At 37.2% G+C, this 14,339-nt stretch overlaps 2 protein-coding genes across 5 annotated transcripts in view; both read right to left on the bottom strand.

Annotated features, from left to right (window-relative positions):
- LOC131434875 (ankyrin repeat and fibronectin type-III domain-containing protein 1-like) overlaps positions 1–14,339 on the bottom strand; it is a 359,205-nt gene that overhangs the window by 92,761 nt on the left and 252,105 nt on the right. The window lies entirely within an intron of this gene.
- The window catches only part of LOC131434893 (uncharacterized), a 63,815-nt gene that overhangs the window by 32,598 nt on the left and 16,878 nt on the right, over positions 1–14,339 (bottom strand). The gene's annotated exons all lie outside the window — the stretch shown is intronic.

Raw genomic sequence — 14,339 nt, 5'->3', positions numbered from 1 at the left:
TTTTGCACACACTTTCTACATATAAAAAACCATAAATATTGTAAGGGTATTCAAGGAATATAGATATACCATAAGTCGGATCAGAGTCATTTCGCCGAAAGCCATTTCGTCGAAAGGGTTATTTCGCCGAATGCCATTTCGCCGAAAGGGTCATTTCGCCGAATCCTGAAATCGTCCTAAAATCGTAATTAGAATTGATTTAAAATAAAGACAAATGAAAGATGAGAGCGTTAACGCCCGTTTTGTTGACCTACATCTTAAATAAAGTTGTACTTCTTGAATAAAAATTGATTCATGAACCTCAGAACGGAGTTCACAAAAAAACTTGTTGAGTATTAGCTACTAAGCATCAAAGCAATTGCATAGGTGTATCGACCAGGCAAATGTATGTGATATTTTCCGTTTTTTAAGTGAAAATGAAAAAACATCGAATGCGGCTACGCCACATCGTTTTGGTCCATGTGCTGTCCGACCTAACTAAAACAAAGAAACCTATAAGATATATGCGCCACATCGGTTATATAGGAGACATAACATACAAGAGACATGATCCTTTCGGCAAAATGACCCTTTCGGCGAAATGACTCTTTCGGCGAAATGACCCTTTCGGCGAAACGACTTTCAGCGAAATGACCTATTCGGCGAAACGACTTTCGGCGAAATGGCATTCGGCGAAACGACTTTCGGCGAAGTGGTTTTCTGCGAAATGGCTTTCTGCGAAATGACCCGCTTTTCCATAAGTCGCAATGTTGATTTATGAACAGACCTAGCACATTGTTTTCTGGCGCCTACTCATTAAGTTCGATCCGAAAATATCTATATTGCAATGGTATCGTTTTCTGGTATCTAATCATCAAACCCGTTCCAAAAATTCACATGTTTTAAGGGGTTTCCAGAAATATCGATAAACCGTAAGTCGCCATCTTGGATTTCGAAACGAGCCCAAACATATTTTTCCTGCATCTGCTCTTCAAACCCGTTCCAAAAATATCCATATTGTGAAGATTTTCCAAGAATATCTTTAAATCGGAAGTCGCCATTTTGGATTTCGAAACGACCTAAACCATCGTTTTCCGGCTCCTACTCACCAAATCCGTTCCGAGAATACCCATATTGTAAGTGTTTTTAAGGAATATCAGTAAACCGAAAGTCGCCATCTTGGATTTAAGAACCACTTCAAACATCGTTTTCCGACATCTCATCATCAAACCCGTTCCAAAAATACAGGTATTGTAAGGGTTCTTAGATAATATCAATTAAACCAGAAGTTGCCATCTTATTTTTCGAAAATACCTCAAACATCGTTTTCTGAAATCTACTCTTTAAATTCGTTTCGAAAATGTCTAATTGTAGTGACTCCCAAGGAATATCAACGAGCCGGAAATCGTTTACATTTGTTGCAAAAACCCTATTTTTACGAAGTAGGTTCATAGAAAAGTTCCCATTTTTTGGGATTTAATTCGTACAAAATAATTGCGTTATTTGAGATTTGGTTCGTATAAAGAGCTACGTAAAAGAAGCTAACGAAAAAAGGGTGCGTAAACGGTGGTTTGTGTGCATTTCCGGAACCGGAAACCAGGGATAAACAAAAACGGTTTTGTATGGCCATCAATTACCAAGACCTACAAATTGGGACAGTTTTGAGTCCAACTTACCAGATTTTGTACGACTTTAGGAATCGTCAATTTCTGTGACGGTTTTAAATTTTGAAAATTCATCACCCTGTAATTCCAGAATCAGAAGTCGAACTCGGTAGAAGTCAGCAATGTTGAATTTTTTTACCACTATTTCCGGTACTTCTGCAATCGGAATCCGAAAACCGGTATAGCCGAAGTTGGTTAAAATTTAACGGTCGCCTATGGGATCGTAACTTCGTGAAAATCGGTGTAGTCATTTTTGAGAAATCGGGGAGAGTTTCAATTGATTGATTTTGATCACAATTCCTATCATGATCTGCGAGCTAGATAAATTTATTAGTCAATTTTCTTGAAATTGTGTTACTTATCACGTGGTCACTTATAAAATAATATACTCCAGACATTGACATTTATACACTAATCAATCTGTAACTCTGGAAGCGGAAGTTTGACCTGAATAAATATCAAGAATTTTGATGGCATAAAAATGTTGATTTTTAATTTTTACGTTTCGCATTCAGCTCATCGGTGCTTCAGCAGTTTATGAATAAAAATGTTACCTTTCATTTGTACATAAGTTTGTGGAAATCGGTTCCAAAATCGGAACTCACTTCGATTTCTCAGCAGCGATTAAACCGATTCTCACAAATCAAGACTCAAATTAAAGCTCTCAGTTTCATAAAAGATAGTGTGCAATTTCATCCAGATCCTACTTCCGGTTCCGAAATTATAGGGCAATGAGTATCAAAACGTTCGAGCTGATGCAAAATCGGTACGCACCGATACGTGCTGGTACGGAAGAAGAAAACGCCACCGCCTAGCACACAGCGTTATATGTTCAATTTTGCATAGCAGGCAGGGTTGCCACATTTAAATCTATATCAACTTGATATAACTGTTTACAAATTGAAAAGGTTATGCTAGTTTATACCCTCAGAAAATTGCTTATTTTGTTCAAGATTGAAAAAAAAATTCATCACAGAATCTTCTAGTTAAATTTTTGAAAATATAGGTAATATGAGAAAGGCATCATTACACCACTAGGTGGATTATAAAAGGTTTTGCCTTTCTCATATAGAAAGGTTATGCAACCATTGTGAAAACCGCCTTTTGAAACCGAGGCCCGGAGGGCCTAGTGTCATATACCATTCGACTCAGCTCGTCGAGTACGCAGAATGCCTGTGTGTATGTGTGTAAGTAACGTTTTTTGCACTAACTTTTCTCGGAGATGGCTGAACCGATTTTCACAAACTTAGATTCGAATTAAAGGCCTTGTGGTCCCATACAAAATTCCTGAATATTATTTGGATCCGACTTCCGGTTCCAGTGTTATGGGGTGAAATGTGCAAAAAATTGTGAAAATAGGTTCACCATTTTTTTTCGGAGATGACCAAACCGAATTACAAAAGCTTAGATTCAAATGAAAGCTCTTTAGGTTCCATACTAAATTCTTGAATTTCATATCGATCTGATTTCCGGTTCCGGAGTTATGGGATAAAATGTGCAAAATATGTTTTCTAACTTTTCTCATAGCTGGCGCGACCAACTTTCACAAACTTATGTTCAAATAAAAGGTCCTGCGGTCCCATACGGAATTCCTGAATTTCATCCGTATCCAACTTCCGGATCCGGAAATATAGGGTAAAATGTGTTAAAATTTTTATACCATCACTGAAAAGGGCGAAAACCCGTAAAAAATGTTCTAAATTGACCTCAAATCTTCTCCAATTGGTAGTTTTTATCACTAGACGGTCAAACAAACCGATTTCAGTTATTCTTTCAAGAATCCAAGAAGATTATTTTGAAGAATATCACAGTACTATATATGATAACAGTTCGGCTGAAAAGTTCGTATCATTTAATAGAAACACACATTTTTTTGCCAAAATTCGTTTTTATTATTCAACATAATTGCCATCAGAGGCGATACAGCGATTATAGCGATCTTCCAGCTTTTCGATACCATTTTTGTAGTACGATTTGTCCTTTGCCTCAAAATAGGCCTCAGTTTCAGCGATTACCTCTTCATTGCTTCTAATTTTTTTACCAGCGAGTATTCTCTTGAGGTCTGAGAACAGGAAAAAGTCACTGGGGGCCAAATCTGGAGAATACGGTGGATGAGGGAGCAATTCGAAGCCCAATTCGTTCAATTTCAGCATGGTTTTCATCGACTTGTGACACGGTGCATTGTCTTGATGAAACAAAACTTTTTTCTTCTTCAAATGAGGCCGTTTTTTGAAATTTCGTCCTTCAAACGCTCTAATAACTCTAATAACGGTTTTTCCCTTTTCAAGGTAGTCGATGAAAATTATACCATGCGAATCCCAAAATACAGACGCCATAACCATACCGGCCGATTGTTGAGTCTTTCCACGCTTTGGGTTCGGTTCATCGCGTGCAGTCCACTCAGCTGACTGTCGATTGGACTCCGGAGTGAAGTGATGGAGCCATGTTTCGTCCATTGTTATATATCGACGAAAAAAAACGGTTTTATTTCGATATAACAGCTCCAAACACTGCTCAGATTCATCAATTCGTTGTTGTTTTTGATCGATTGTGAGCTCACACGGCACCCATTTTGCACAAAGCTTTCTCATATCCAAATATTCGTGAATAATATGTCCAACACGTTCCTTTGATATCTTTAGGGTGTCAGCTATCTCGATCAACTTCACTTTACGGTCATTGAAAATCATTTTGTGGATTTCTCATAGAAACGATACGAACTTTTCAGCCGATCTGTTAGTATGATTGATTTGAGAAAGGCATCAATACACCTCTAGGTAGATTAAAAAAGGTTTTTTTTTTGTTAAAATTCACCGATGTTTATTCTCCAGAAGTACGTTTTCTGTACATTCCGGTGAAGAAGGGTTCATTCGGTAAAATGATCAATTCACCGTAATAGCTTTTAGGGACGTATACGTATTCTATCTGGCTTAGCAGATCGATCTCACCAAGCACCTGGACGGATCTGGTCGAGATCGATTCTGCAAATTCTACGTGGATAGGTTCATCCATAAAATCATACAATTTGTTTAAATTCGTGTCAAGAAAAATTCTGATTTAACAAGTAATTTGTAGCTGCAGACAAGAAACCTAACATTTTCGTTACAAATGAATTTGTGAACTCGATATTTCACGATTGATGCCTGTTTGATTTAGGCACGAGCGTGTTTGTTTCTTCCTGGCGCATCGTTGACTATTTATTGACACAAATTCAACCATTTCTTTTTGCCTGACCGATGATTTCGGCCGGACTCAAAACAAAGAAACGAGAGATTATAAATTCTTTGAAAACGCGAGTATTTAACATTGTAAACAATGAGCTATCGTAAGATGTGAATCAAAGTCACATGACTATAAATAAAGATGCAAATTTTTTGGAACCATCAAACCAAGAGGAATTTGATCCAACAACAATCAAAATTATGCAAACTGAACCGTGCAATTACCTCACTGCTGTTACACACTGAAAAATCAAGTCAAAATTAAGTCTCAACAATTATGACGTAACCCCTCTAAGATTGTCATCTTTCACGGCGAAACTTCCCGAAGTGGGAATTGCGTTTTCATGAATGCATTGTTGTCTTGCTCGGTAAGCCCAAGCAGTGAGAGTAATTGTCCCTAAGTGCAACCACTCTCTCTCCCTCTCTCTTTCCTTCAGTCTCTCGCCGGGGTCACGTAATTTTCCCTTTCAACTTCAGTGATTCAATGGTTCTGTGTTGGCAGAAATTTGCTCTTTCCGCGGGAAGTTTTTTTCTCCATTGTTTCCACGGTTGCTAATACCGCTAAGCTACTGCTTATGGCACTAAGTATAACAAAAGGAAAATGGGTGTCGTAATTATTAAGTCAGATCATTTCGCTTTCGTTTTTTTTTGTTTTGGTTGTTGAGTTGTTGCTTCGTATGCCATTGTTTTGATGGCATGACCGGGCTAACAACCCAGAAGGAACAAGTGCCTAAATGAAAATAATGTGAACGAAAGCGAAATGTTGAACCGGTTCCAAGATAGGTTTATCGCTGGTAAATAAATGTGATGATCTTGTTGAGGTAGGTTCCGGTTGTAATGATGCTTTCGGGGACGTTGCTATCTAAGAGGGCTTTTGGCATGACGTAATAACCCGTTCCGAGGAATGCATTCCCCTTTTCATAACGAAACACGATAGTCATCTGTTCGGACCAGAAAACGGAACGAACAAAAAAGCTGTCAATTAACTACCGACAAACACATTTTTCAAATAAAACTTCCTTCCCTTTGCAATGTTCCCAACGACATCCCAACTGAATCCTGCACATGATTACAATTTACTCCGCCGGCATCCGGACTGGCAAATATCTATAACCAACCAGTCAGTGCAGGACCGGTTCGTGTGTTTAATTTCCTATTGCCACTTATATTTTCCTACCACACTGTTCCGTCGGGAAAAACGCCACAGATTTCCCATGCTGGCGCAGGCAGAAACAAATTGAACGTTGTTACCCCGAAATGCTACCGGGAAATGCCGGAACGTGGCCCCAGGTATGTGAGTGGGCTTACGAACTCTCCTCTGGCTCAAGCTCAGAGGCTCAGCTGGGCCACCGGATCGATATTTGCTTTTGCCGGTCGGTCGGTTCGATAGTCACTTCTTCTCGGTATCGTCCGTCGATCTTCGTGACGACAGCAGAGGAGCGGTTCCTCACGTGCGATCCAACTTGGTTCCGTTTTCTTCGGCGATTATGGGTAAATCGTTTGAGCAACAGGGAATTACCGTGTAGATTTCCACGAGGATAACATAGTAGTAATAATGTTTGGAATGTTTAGGGTGTGAGGATGTTTAATTACGGAATCAATTTAGTAATTAAAAACGGGATGTGCCAGAAGCTTTTACGTTTTTTTTGTGTGAAAATTTTCCATTTAGTATTCCATCGAAAAAGTCGGACGATGAATCCAACCTTTTTATTGATCCACTAAGCGCAATCAAGAGAACCTACTTTTTTTTTTCTAAAACGACTCAAGTCGAGAAGGTCATTCGCCAACGGGGAAAAAAAACGAACATGTCAGTTGTAAAGAAGGACCGAATTCCAGAGCTCACCACGAATGAGTGCCAAATTTTCGGAGCAATTTAGGTGCGCTTTAGTCCGCCAGCCAGAACACGGGGTGTAAAATTATATCGAGTCATGTCGAGTATTGTCCTGACCGAACGAAAAGTCGTTCCGGCAGATGGCAACGAACGATAGCCGACTGGACTTCAAATCTGGTTGTCTAAATTGCTTCATTAAAGGCTCGTAAAAGCAGTCGCGTATAAAATGACGCTTGTGCCGCTAGAAGTCATAAAACGAAAGTAGCGAAAAAAAGATATCCTAATACGAGAAGGACGAACAGCGGTGCCAAAAGTCTTATAATTGCAGCATGAAACGTCGAGATTTTGGGTCATCTCGAGAAAAAAATACAAGGATCAGCCCCATGGGGTTTTTCGAGCCATTGATGTGGAACAAGGCTTTCAAAATTTCTAATGATCTACAATCAAACAGTTCAATCAATCGTCACACTATTGAATCCGCAATTGCCCGAAAGTCTGTCTAGATTTATCTTGATTAGGAACCAACGTCAAACATTGTTTGTTTTATAGCCGACGAAATCACACCAATATCCCAAATGTATGCAATTATATCTTTGTACATACTTGCGATACGGATTTCAATATATAAGCTTCTCTTCGCCAAGCTTGTGTTCAAGTTTTGTATGCAAGCAGTTATTTTTATAGCGTTCAGTTTCTTTACCATTCTGCGATTTCGGTTGAAGGTCTCATATTAATTAGAAATAATCGTAAGCACTCAAAATTGTAAATGTCTATTTCTCAGGCGAAACAACATAACATGGAATTTCATCCGAGCTTCCATGACACAAGATCAGAGCATACCAATTAAAGCTTCAAATCGTTTTATGGCACTTTTTGTCGTGCTGTCTAGCAACAACCTACGTCTAGCATGCTACGCGTAGGACTGAAACATTAGCTATAATCTCGCTTCTATTTATAGATTCGCGTGCTTCCAACAGCTTCGCTTTTGCATCGATTGACCAATCAGAACGAGGCTTTCCCTTTGATAGATCGCTCACTCTTTCAAAACCGTCGTCTATGGCTGGGAAATCCGGTATGCCGGAGATTTTTAGCAGACAAAAAGGACATTACTCGCTACTAATCAAAATTTCAATCATTAATTATTGAAAATACGTGGCTTGATACATTCAAATCGAATCTTAGAAATATTTCCAATCAAATGATGAAATAATAATAATAATTGATACAAAATAGACTGAGCTGTAAGTGTTTAAAACCTGACCACATTTATGCGTGTATTTTTCCTTGAGTTTCTGATTTGCACTCCTATATAGAAAATAAATTTAAAAAAAAATATTTTTGATGTTTTTTTGAATTTTTTTTATGCCAAGTGTCTTAGAATCGCCTGAAACGTCAAGATCTAGGGTCATCTCGAAACCATTTTTTTTATTCGATTCTGGGACTTGGATATTTTTTGCGATTTTCGGAATTGCATTGTTTTATTTTTTTTGTAATTGTCAAATGTCTTACATGAAACGCAAAAGATTTTATGTTATGTCGAAAAAAAATTCTGAAAAATCCTAGCTCTGGAATTAAAAAAAAATATTTTAGATATCCAAAATCGATTTTGTTTGTTGTTGTATGAAATCTTTTCGAGATAATACCAGATCTCAACGTTTCATGCAATTCTAATTTTTTGAAATAATTTTTTTTTCGATTTAAAAAGTATCAAATTTGTTTTTCTATAAGTCGAGATTTTCGATAAAACTTTTTTTTTTTTTGCACTCGATTTTCTCGGTGATAGCGAGCCAAATTTTCTCAAACTTATATTCAAATAAAAGATCTCCCATAGCCTGCTAATGAATTTCATTTGGATCGATCTATTGGCTTCGGGAATAACGGTGTAAAATTTACAAGAAATAAATAAGGAAAAAAAACATGCATTCAACTTTCTCAGAGATGCCTAACCGATTTTCTTCAACTCGGATTCAAATGAAGATCCCTCATTGTCTGCTGTTGAATTTTATTCGGATCCGACTGCCGGTTCCGGAGGTACGGAGTAAAATGTGCAAAATAAGAAAAAAAATCCAAAAAAATATACCAAATTTCATCCGAGAACGACTTCCGTTTCCGCAATTACAGATTGATTAGTATAAAAATTTAATCTTCAAGAGCGTGTTTTTATACATATTACAGAAAAATCGTGCCAAATGCTATAAAATAAATGTATAATTTTTCAACTGGACAGGTCTGAAGAAGAGAAAATTTTAATCAAGAGCAGAGCTTAAATATGTCACGCATTCTTAATGAAAGAATACAATCCAACAGTCTCATTTTCAATATTTTACTGTCTCATTCGTAAATGACCGACACCAGAACAAACGACGAGAGACGAAGCATTTTCGTTTCTCATTGAAAAAATGAGAGAGAATAATTACCAACGTCACTCTTTCCTCTATGACAAGACGAAACCAAACTAACGTACTTAGGGAGCATCAGCAGAATTTCAATTCTCATTCTTTCATCGATGTTTTGAAAATCTGTGACGCTTGGCTATAAATAGTGACTAAAATATGACAAATCGAAGTACACTAAGGTCTCTTTTCATGCGGTCTTTTTTATGCTGTTTTTTATGCGACTTTTTTATGCCAATTTTCACTGAAAACTGCAAATGACTGAAAGGGCAAAGGGACACAATTTTGAAACTACTCTCCCACTTATGTCATTGACTGGACATGGATTTCGTTCTCATAGTTTGCAAGCGAAGCTGAGAGTGACAGTAATTTTTCGTCATTTTCGTCCATTTTGAGTCAAGGAAAATGACTTTTCTTAGCTGTGATCGAGAGAGTTGTTTTCTGAATTAAAAGCGGGAAAATTTGTCTATCCGTTATTTTAAATGGGAAATATTTCAGGTGTATGATTTTTGGTTCACAAAACGAGCGTGAATATTTGGTCGTCAAAAGGTGAAATAACTAAGTGCTCACAAGTTCCTATCTCATGCTTCCCCGTGTATCTATGATGACATTTGGTCAACAGAACGATGTCAACTGGGTGCTATTGCCTTCTGCGTTAGTAACAGAGTGAGAGGGTGTGAATTGGTTTGTATGTAATAATTCATTTAATACGCGAAAATCATATAAAATCCTCCAAATAGGCCTGCATTTCGTCTTGACGTTCTATTGCTGAAGTGTATTTAAACACTTAATGTCACTTCAAATTGTCAACTTGTTTTCATGAAACCCATCTGCAGCATTTCTTCCGATTCATAAATTTGCATTTTGCATATAATTTGACTCATAAAGTAAAATAAAGACTTAAAAACAACTTTTTGTATATAAATAACAATTTTATTCTTGTTATTAGTGTTTTATTCAGGAGCGTCTATAGAAAAAAATACTCAGAAGAGTAAAATACCATCCCTCGTTCCAAGGATGTAATTGGCTGGTTCAGAGGATTAAAGGTTTGGAAGGTTCCGATACGGTAAGAAACATACAAAACTGAAGAACAGAAACTAAAGTCTTTTTGTAATGTTTGAATCCATTTGATGTAAACATTTCGTTTAGGTGGGGCTGGTCGATGGAACGTTGACCATGGAACAGCCTGAGTCCTGGAATAAAGTCATTTGCACGTATAAACAAAACACATGAAAACATCTTTTTCTGTAAACCGCTGCCAGACAGTGGGACTTTGGATACGTTAAACACACACACACTCACACACACACACACACACACACACACACACACACACACACACACACACACACACACACACACAGACTTTAAAGGTCGGGAGAGTCTTTTTTCTGAAGGAAGAATTGAATAGCTAAAAACGCCGTCTTTCAACTTGTTCCTTGAATATCTCGCCTTCAAAAGCATGGATCAAAAATCTATCCTGACAATGTCTAGATAATTTAATTTAGATGCGATTAGGCATAAAAACCCTCAACTAGAGATGGGCAATACGTTCGTGTACGGTTTTAAACAACTAGTTCTTCTAGAAAATTAAGTGAGCTGAAGTTCTCTATTAAAGAATGATAGTTTTCTGTTATTTTCAATAAATATGCAGGTAATCGAATTATTTGAGAGAGTATAGAAATTAACTAATAAGAATAGGATAGAGGATGTGTGTTGGTTACGTAAAGCGTCACATATTACGTAATTTCTTGCCAATAAAATTTTTGTTATACAGGTAATAGTAAATTGTTTGTAATGTAACACAATACAGTTTTACAGTTTTCCTTGAGAAAGGCCTACGCCAAATACCGAAACGTCGGACAGTATCTGGTCAAAGTCAATACAGTGTACAATTCGGTACAATTTTAAGTGTCTCAAGAAGAGATAACTTTATGTCGGCTGAGCGGTTTATGTTAAGCAGCTGAGTGGCGTGGCAGCTCAACATGAACTGCTAAGCACTGATAAGCCGAAGACAAACGTAAAAAAAGCTTTACTTTTGAACAATTTGGATTTCGCAATTTTTTTTATTCATTGCATCAAAAATTTTATTATTATTTATATATAAAAAATTATGTTGTATCGAATTCTTTTAAGTGAATTCCAAAATGTATTGCTTGTTATTTGATTGTCACGTCATTTATCGGGCAAAAAATCCTCCAAGATTCGATTCCGCAGCTCTTGACGCAAGATTAATCCGAACACAATTTTCAAAGTAATGACGTAACATGCAACAAGAAACCCCAAAACAGTCACAATTAAATGAGTAGCTTTCTGCATGTTTGCCGAGCCCCGAGCCAACTTTTGTTTGTTCAAATTCGCAAAGTGCATCTCACGTCATTCATCCAGACCTCTCTCTTTCCCCGTTCCCTAAGGTTATGTAAAAAAAGCTTGCTATCACTCGTTTCACCCCGCATAATTCCTACAGTCATTCGTCAGCAGCCAACCAGCCAGCGGTTTTTGGTGTCACTGACAACTTTTTGAGATACCCGAGTACGGAGGTGCCTCCATCTAGAAGATATTTTCTTTCTGTTTGCTGTGAAGCTCTTGGAAAGTCACACTTTGCTTGTTGGCAAACGGAAACCGTGAAACCGTTCTCGAGGAAAGCATGCTTTGATGCTTTTCGTGAAAATACCTCTCGTGAAATTTTTCGTTTTATATGTTTTGCTAGAATATGATTTGCTTGATCAAAATGCTAATTTAGAAATTCCTTTCAATATGGTTTCCATCAGACAAAATATTCTGGCAACTCCAGCTGCGTTTTACTCGTGTTTCAAATGAAGCAAAAATAGAATGGCAGCAAGTACCAGTTTTAAATTTGAGAGATAGAACTGTTCGATGAAGATGCTCCTAATGTTGAATTAGAACGTACTGTTTTTTTCAATGATATACTGATGAAAAGTGGATTATTTCTCAGCAAGCTCGAGTTTTTAGAATTCAGCGTTCTGATCGATCATTTAAAGCAAAAGTGAAACAGTATTAAAGAGAAAATATTTAAATACATAAGATATTCTTACTATTTCGTTAGGATCGTACAAAAATAGTGACGTTAGTGCCGTGCAATTTCCAATAATATGCTCAGCTTAGCTAAGCTGATTGTTCCCAATTAACAGGTATCATTTCCTATTTTTAGTTTGAAAAACCCATCTATCCACCTGTTGATACAAAAGATGAGAAGGTTTTATGCCTGTTGTAGAAGGAGAATGACAGAATCTCAGATCCAGTGGACTTTTCCCTTACTTTTAAATAAAAAAACATTGATGAGTCCTAATGGTGTGATAATGCCTTTCACTTTCATCGATACAGTGTCATTAAATTACTTTTTCCTTTTTATTAAAATAATTTCTAACACTAAATTGGATTCATTTTTGACCCCAATTTATTCCGATTGATTCGGGTAGTTCACAAAAGCATGGTTCATCGCTTACATCACATATTCTGAAACATTTCTCAGATCATGCGTACCAGCAATAACACATTTGAACGTGGTCATAAGTCATTGGACTAATTTTACGGAGAAAAAAAAAATAATTTGTCGTTAACGTCACTTTAACGATTATATGAAACTTAAACTGTTAGCCATATGATCTTCAAAATCGGTTCATCCATATACAAAAATCTTTGATATCGGTGAATCCATGAACAAAAATATTGAGGGGTACTGCGTTTTGACGTTTATGTCACTTATACCACAGAGTAGTTTCCAAATGTGCCTAAGTTTGCTGAAATCGGTTCAGTCATCTCTGAGAAAATTGAGCGAAAGAAAAACAACTAAGATTGTGGAAATCGCTATAGCAATCTCTGAAAAATTGAGCGGTACAAAAACAATACGTGTTGTCGGTTACGTCACTTATGCCATCTTATCTTCGGAACAAGAAATAACAGCCTTCTGATCTTTGAACTTGATCCACGGCCCAACAGTAGCTTTTGAACAAGCCGAAGCTAGTTAAAATCGGTCCAGTCATATCTGAGAAAATCGAGTGGTAACAAACAACTCGTTTTATCAATTACGTCACTTATGCCATCATAACTCCGGAACAAAAAACCACAGCGATTTGACCTTCTATCTTAATATATGGCTCAATAGCAACTTCCAAACGAGCTTAAACTTGCTAAAATCGGTTCAGCCATTTCTTTGAGTGATAAAAAACATCGCGTTTTATCGATTACGTCTGTTATGCCATTATAACACCGGAACCAAAAGTTACAGCAATTTGATCTTCGAATTTATTCCATGGCCCAATCGTAGCTTCCAAACGAGCATAAACTTGTTAAAATCGGTTCAGCTATCCCTGAAAAAATTGAGCGGTAAAAAAACAACACGTGATGTCGGTTACGTAACTTATACCATCATATCTCTGGAACCAGAAGTCACAGCCATTTAATCTTCGAACTTGATCAAAAGCCCAAAAGTGGCTTTAAAACGAGTTTAAATTTGTTGAAATCGGTTGAGTTATCTCCGTAAGAATTGAGCAATAAGAAAACATCCTGTTTTGTCGATTACGTCACTTATACCATTATATCTCCTGAACCAGAAGTCACAGCCATTTGATCTCCGAATTTGACGAAAAGCTCAATAGTAGCTTTCAAACAAGCCAAATATTGTTGAAATTGGTTCAGCAATCTCTGAGAAAATTGAGCGGTAAAAAACAACATGTTTTGTCGGTTACGTCACTTACGCCATTATAGATCCTCAACCAAAAGTTACAGCGATTTGATCTTCTAACTTGATCAACAACCCGATTGTAACTTTCAAACTAGCCTCATCTTGCTAAAATTGGTTCAGCCATCTCCGAGAAAATTGAGTGGTTAAAAAACAACGCGTTTTGTCGGTTACGTCGTTTATAACACTATATCCGGAACTGAAAGTGACAGACATTTGATCGTGGAGCTTGATCAATGGCCCAACAGAGGCTCTCAAACAAGCCTAAGCTTGTTGAAATCGGTTCAACCATCTCTGAGAAAATTAGACAGTAAAAAAAACAACGTGTTTCGTCGGTTATGTCGCTTATACCATTATATCTCCGGAACCGAAAGTAACAGTCATTTGATCTTCGAGCTTAAACAATAGTCCAATAATATCAACATTTATCAACACCCGAAATTCTTATTTTGCACTGTTTCTAATTCTGTCGTCCTTGAAGGCACATTAACTAAAACATAAAAAACAAACAGAATGTCATGAAATTTCGACAAATTTCTCAAAGGGATT

This window comes from Malaya genurostris, chromosome 1, assembly GCF_030247185.1.
Source record: "Malaya genurostris strain Urasoe2022 chromosome 1, Malgen_1.1, whole genome shotgun sequence".
Classification (NCBI taxonomy): Eukaryota; Metazoa; Arthropoda; class Insecta; order Diptera; family Culicidae; genus Malaya; species Malaya genurostris.
This window is presented reverse-complemented; position numbering and strand designations above follow the sequence as displayed.